The sequence below is a fragment of the Nicotiana tabacum genome, chromosome 17 (genome assembly GCF_000715075.1).
Source record: "Nicotiana tabacum cultivar K326 chromosome 17, ASM71507v2, whole genome shotgun sequence".
In the NCBI taxonomy this organism is placed as follows: Eukaryota; Viridiplantae; Streptophyta; class Magnoliopsida; order Solanales; family Solanaceae; genus Nicotiana; species Nicotiana tabacum.
This window is the reverse complement of record NC_134096.1, coordinates 111,949,152-111,955,028: the sequence shown is the minus strand read 5'-3', so window position 1 is coordinate 111,955,028 and position 5,877 is coordinate 111,949,152.

Below are 5,877 nucleotides of genomic sequence, written 5' to 3'. Positions count from 1 at the left end.
TCTCTCCTGCAGAGAAGTCACCGCCGTCCGTCTTCTCCGGCGGAGTTCTACAGAGTTCAACTAAACAGCCGCCTCTTTCTCTCTTCCCCACATATCACCACCTTCCGCCGTATACCCCCTTTTGTCACCTAAAATTATTTTGTCACAAAAGGCTTTTGGTGACAATTTTTTTTTTTTGTCAATCTTTCGTCCTTAAAACACCATCACTAATAGTATACAAAGACAAATTTGTGTTTCATCCCTAAATAAAGTTATATTAACTACGAAATTATTTTTCGTCCCTAAAGTGATAGAATTTATGACGAACTTAATCGTCAAAAAAAAGTATAAAACATTTGTAGTTGATAGTGCATTTTCGTCACTGAAAAGGTCATCAATGCCGACAAAACTGCTTTGTCACTAATTATATAGTTTAATTGGTGACGACATAAATTGTCTCTAAACTTATATATATTTCGTAGTTAAAAAGTTGCAATATCGTCACTAAAGAATAGCTTTTTTATACAAAAAATATTTTATCCTAAATGTATAAATTAGTAACAACCCTGCTTTTATAAAAAAGGTTTACAATTGCATAGTTAAATTATCATTTCGTCACTAAAAATAATAATTTTACCGACAAAACAAAAACGTTACTATAAATCATCATGATTAGTGACAATTACAATTGTAAAAAATACAAAGATAATTTATTGTCAAAGAATATATTATTTTATTGATAAGGCAATTCTGGGACAAAGTCTATTTATTGTCACATTTATGACGAACTAATGTCCTACAATAAAAATATGACGGTCTAAAAAAAGTAATCTATTCAGTGTTGCATCTTTCTCCTCTTGTGAGTTCTTTTCAATTGTTTGGAAGTGAAAGAAACTTTTGAGCAGTCATTCCCAACTCATTTGATAGCTTTGCTCTGGAATTGCCTTGACTGACCTCCATTTACCAACTATGATCTCTAATATTATCTTTTCCGACTTCTTTACTTCTCAATACCTTTATTCTAGCTTGTCCACAACCTTCCTTGATTCCAGGTGAATCTGCACCTATTTATAAAAAAAATTAATTCAAAATACTACATATATATTAATATACATATTAAAATGCAAGAAAATATGGAGGATATATATTAGTAGTAATTTCTAAATTACAACTGAACTTTATCATTACAACTTTAACATAAGTGAAAGTTTACAGATTCCTAGTATATCATTGTCACACCTCCTTTTTCCCGAAGGGATAGGAAATATGGGAGTTTTTTCAATTAAAGTGACATTAATTGAAATAGGATTATTTATTAAATTCAGAGTCGCCACTTGGAATAAATTATGATGTTCCAAGTCATCGGTTTATTTTAAATCCCAAATCGAGAAAATTTGACTCTATTTATGGTCTGCGAACACAGAAGACCAGGTAAGGAATTCTGTTAACCCGGGAGAAGGTGTGAGGCACTCCAGAGTTCCGTGGTTTTAGCACGGTCGCTTAACAATTAATACTTGGCCTAATTATCTGATTTATTACATATTTAAAGCCTATTGTGCATTTTTACTTTTTAACCGCTTTTAATACTTACGGAATTTATTTGAACACGTCGCGATATTATGCACTTGTCATTTGGTACATGTTGCAAACCGCGCCATATGAAATGCACCCGCGATTTACGACATGTTTATTTTTTATTATTATTAGAAGTTGTGGTCGGGTCACATGAAATGCACACCCGAATGGGATTTACGTATCGTGACTATGCCACGGAAATCGTACCCGTGGCCACGATGATTAATTAATCGTGCCTAAAGCAAACTATAGTATTCAAGAGTGATTATTTATTATATACTAATATGAGATTATTGTAAAGGCCCGTAGTTATGAAAATTAGAATTATTTCAATAGTTATCTGTGGCCACCCTTTGATTTTTCATATTCGCACTTAAGTTAATGAAGTAGGAAAATAAAAATATATACTAGTAGTTACACTAAAGGAAATGAGATAAGTCATTTTTGATCTAAAACAAAATCTCATATCTTAACCAAAAAACAAGATAAACCACATATACAACCACTATATCAATCACTAATAACTAACTTTGAAGTCCCCTGCTCCGAATTCCATTTTTGATCTAATGTACAATAGTTTTTTAAAAACGAAGCGAGCAACAGAGGTTTAATTCCATCAACATAATTCAGCCAACCTTCCAAATTTCATGAGCCAAGATGGACTGACTAGTTAATCACCAACCGGTATTCACTCAAATCAAATAAAACAAACCCAGAACAATGAATCATTGAAGGTAGACAATCAAAATATGATATACAAATCAGAAGGAAACATGGTGAAAGAGCAGCAATGGAAACAACGGTTAAGAAAAGGATGAACCTTTTATAGATGAAGATCTTCTATTGCTGAAATTTTCCAATGTTTACAACGAAGAGGAGCTTCAAATTAGCGTGCGAAATCAACCGTAACCAGGACCTATACCATGAACCTTCACCGATGAATTTCAACCACGACCTCGACTCCAATGGACCTCTCAAGTATAGTATAATCTGGTTCGAGCCAAAAGAAGATGGAAACGGAATTTCTCCCCAGATCTCCTCTCTTTGTTCTCTCGTGCTATTTCCCTATCGTATGTGGGGGGTGGGGGGTGGGTGGGTTGAAGATCTCAAAATGAGGGGGACGACTGCTGCCTTGGAACTAGGCTGGTGGACTTTCGTTCTTGATGAAGGGAGATGCGGTCAGCTTTCTTTATTTTAGGATCTTTGTATTTTACCTTGAAGAGATTTTTTTTTTTTTTTTTTAGAAGATCTGAAGGGGGAGGGGTGAGTCTTGGAGATTGTTTTTTCAGAGGTGTGTGCGGCCGTTCTAACCTTAGGAATTAGGTTAGCTCCTCTTGTGTTATATTGGGGTGTTGGAATTAATAGTGGCCCTTGGATGAAAGTGATCAATGGCTATGATTAAGGGAGGGGTTTTATGGGTGAGAAAAGGGTTTGGGCTAAAAGCAATTGGGAAAAATGATATTTGTTTTGCTGGGCCACTAAAATCAGAAAATGAGTTCCCAATTGGTCCAAATTCAATTCTGTCTCATTGAACAAAAAATAAAAAAAATAAAAAATAAAAATACTACCAAAATATACTAATTAATATGAGAAGAAGTATTATAATTTTATTTTTTTTTATATTTTTAAACTTATGTTTTTTTGAAATTAAAATTAAAAGTTGACTGAAATCCTATTAAACTGAAAATAAGTAAATACTACTTTTAAACGTTGCGCGGGTCAAAAATTACGTGTTTACAGATGCCCCTCTTTGCTTGAAAACTCGAAGAGTTTTCACGCAAAAAATTAAGTAAGCAACATAATTAATTTCTGACCCGACGATTATTCAAAAAAAAAAACAAAGATGGACAAAAGATTGTGACCGAGCCCTGGTATCTGAGCTGCCTACATATCCTTGGTTATAAAGGAATCAGGCCACGTGTAGTTCAGAAGTGAATGAAGTAATGTAATATGTGGAGAGGACGAGGGAGTCGAGTGAGGTATCGTTCGAGGCTCCGGTCCGTGGTCCTGTTATTACATCAAAATCAAAATGAAAAAAGACTAACTAAGCCTATCAGCTATGAGTTACAAGATTCCTATTTATAAGTCTTCTGAAGCTTGATCTTGAGTCTTGAACGGTTCTTTATGCAGACTTTTGATTTGAACCTTGATGCTTGCTAGCTGCAGGTGATGATTCATTCTTTGGAATTTGAGACCGGAAACATATATTGATTCTTTGGATTCATTCCTTGAACGGTTCTTTGGAACATATATTGATTAATTTATACAAATATTTGACTAGTTTCGAATTTTTCGGCACCGAGTTGAGGCTTTAGAGTGAATTTGAGACCGGAAAGCGGGCTTTGAGGCAAGGTAAGTCTCTTGCCTAACCTTGTAAGAGGAAATTTACCCCATAGGTGATTTAAACTGCTATTTGCTTCTAATTGTGGGGGCTACGTACGCACGAGGTGACGAGAGTCCGTGCGTAGCTACTATTTATGCTTATGTCCGGGTAGTTTAGGACCCAAATCATGAATTACTTATAATGTTTGCACCCTACTTGTTAATTAAAGTGTCTAAATTATATTAGAACTTGTTAGAGGAATTGTAAAGGATCGAGTCTCACTTGCTTGAATTTTGAGTGAATTACTTGACCGTTAATGGAGATTGTATTACATTGTGTATTAGCATTGTAATAGCGTTTAAGTCGAATGCTTATAAAGTATCCTCTCTTATTGTGGAGCGGGCCGAACGCCTCGGCAGTAGATAGATGCATCTATGGTTCATGTCGCATGACCCTCAACAGTGTACACGTTATTCTGGATTGGGCCATACGTCCTCGACATAATCATGTGTGATAATACTTGGATTTTAAATTATTTATTTGATATCATTTCATGGCTTGAGAGGTTAAGATAATATCACATAGAAAGCTATTTGAGATTTAGCATGTGTAAAGGCATTATTTATTTCCTAGTTGTTATTGAATTGATGTAGTTATATACATAACCCATATTTATTTGGAGCTTCTTTATTTTTATTGTTGGCCCATAGTAAGTGTCGATGTCGAGCCCTCGTCACTACTTTTTTGAGGTTAGACTTGATACTTACTAGGTACATGTTGCTTATGTCCTCACACTATACTTCTGTACTAACCGTGCAGGATCTGTGGCAGGTGCATCTGGCTATCACACCAACGCGCATCCCCATTACCCAGAGGCCTAGTGGTGAGCTGCTTTCTGAGCCGTTCCGCCACACCTAGAGTCTCTCCTTTGCATTCAGTTTTGTCTATTTTCATTTCATACAGTAGCTAGAGTTTTGTATAATCTATTAGTGCACATACACTTGTGACACCAGGTCTTGGCACACACTAGCAGACTTTGTGTTTTTGGATTATTACTATGGTTATGATTGCACTCAGCTGCTTTCGTTTTATTTATTTAAATCTATTGTTTCTTAATCTTTTAATTAAGGAAAAATTTAATTACTTGGAAATTTATTAAAGAGAGAAATCACGTGGTTAGTTCACTGTTGTCTTGCCTAGCGGCGGCGCTGGGCGTCATCACGACCTATAAGATAATTAGGTCGTGACAACATGGTATCAGAGCACTAGGTTCACGTAGGTCTCACAAGTTATGAGCAGGCCTAATAGAGTCTTGCGGATCGGTGCGGAGACGTCCGTACTTATCTTCGAGAGGCTATAGGATTTTAGGAAATTACTTTTTCTTCATCTGCTATCGTACAATCGATATGGTGCTAAGTATATTTCTCTTATTCTCTCACAGATGGTGAGAACATGCGCAGCAGATGTATCCGATCATGGAGGAGCTGCTCCCCTGTTGCTAGAGGCCGAGGCAAACCCGGGGGGGAGGGGCTACAGCTCGTGGTAGAGGACGAGGGCGTCCCAGAGTTGTTCCAGTCATGCCACTAGTAGATTCAATAGAGGATCCTGTTATTGAGGAGCAGGGCGAGGTGCCTGCAGCAGAGCCAGTCCCGGTTGATTTCATGTCCGCACCGGGATTTCAGGAGGTCATGGGCCGTATGCTACGGTTCATGGATTCTATGAGTCAGACTGGTATATTTTCAACAGACCCAGCCACATCTCAGGCGGGAGGGGGAGCACAGACACCTACCGCTCAGGATCTAGGGAATGCAACTGTCGTATATCAGACCCCGGGCGCACTTCCCGTGGGTGGAGCTCAGCCAGTTGCAACAGCTATACCTGAGCCCAGACCAGCTGCGGCCGGCGATCGGCAGAAGCTATTGGATAGATGGATCAGGCTTCACCCCCATGTATTTGGAGGTGAGCGACATGAGGACCCCAGGACTTTATTGATCGGTGCA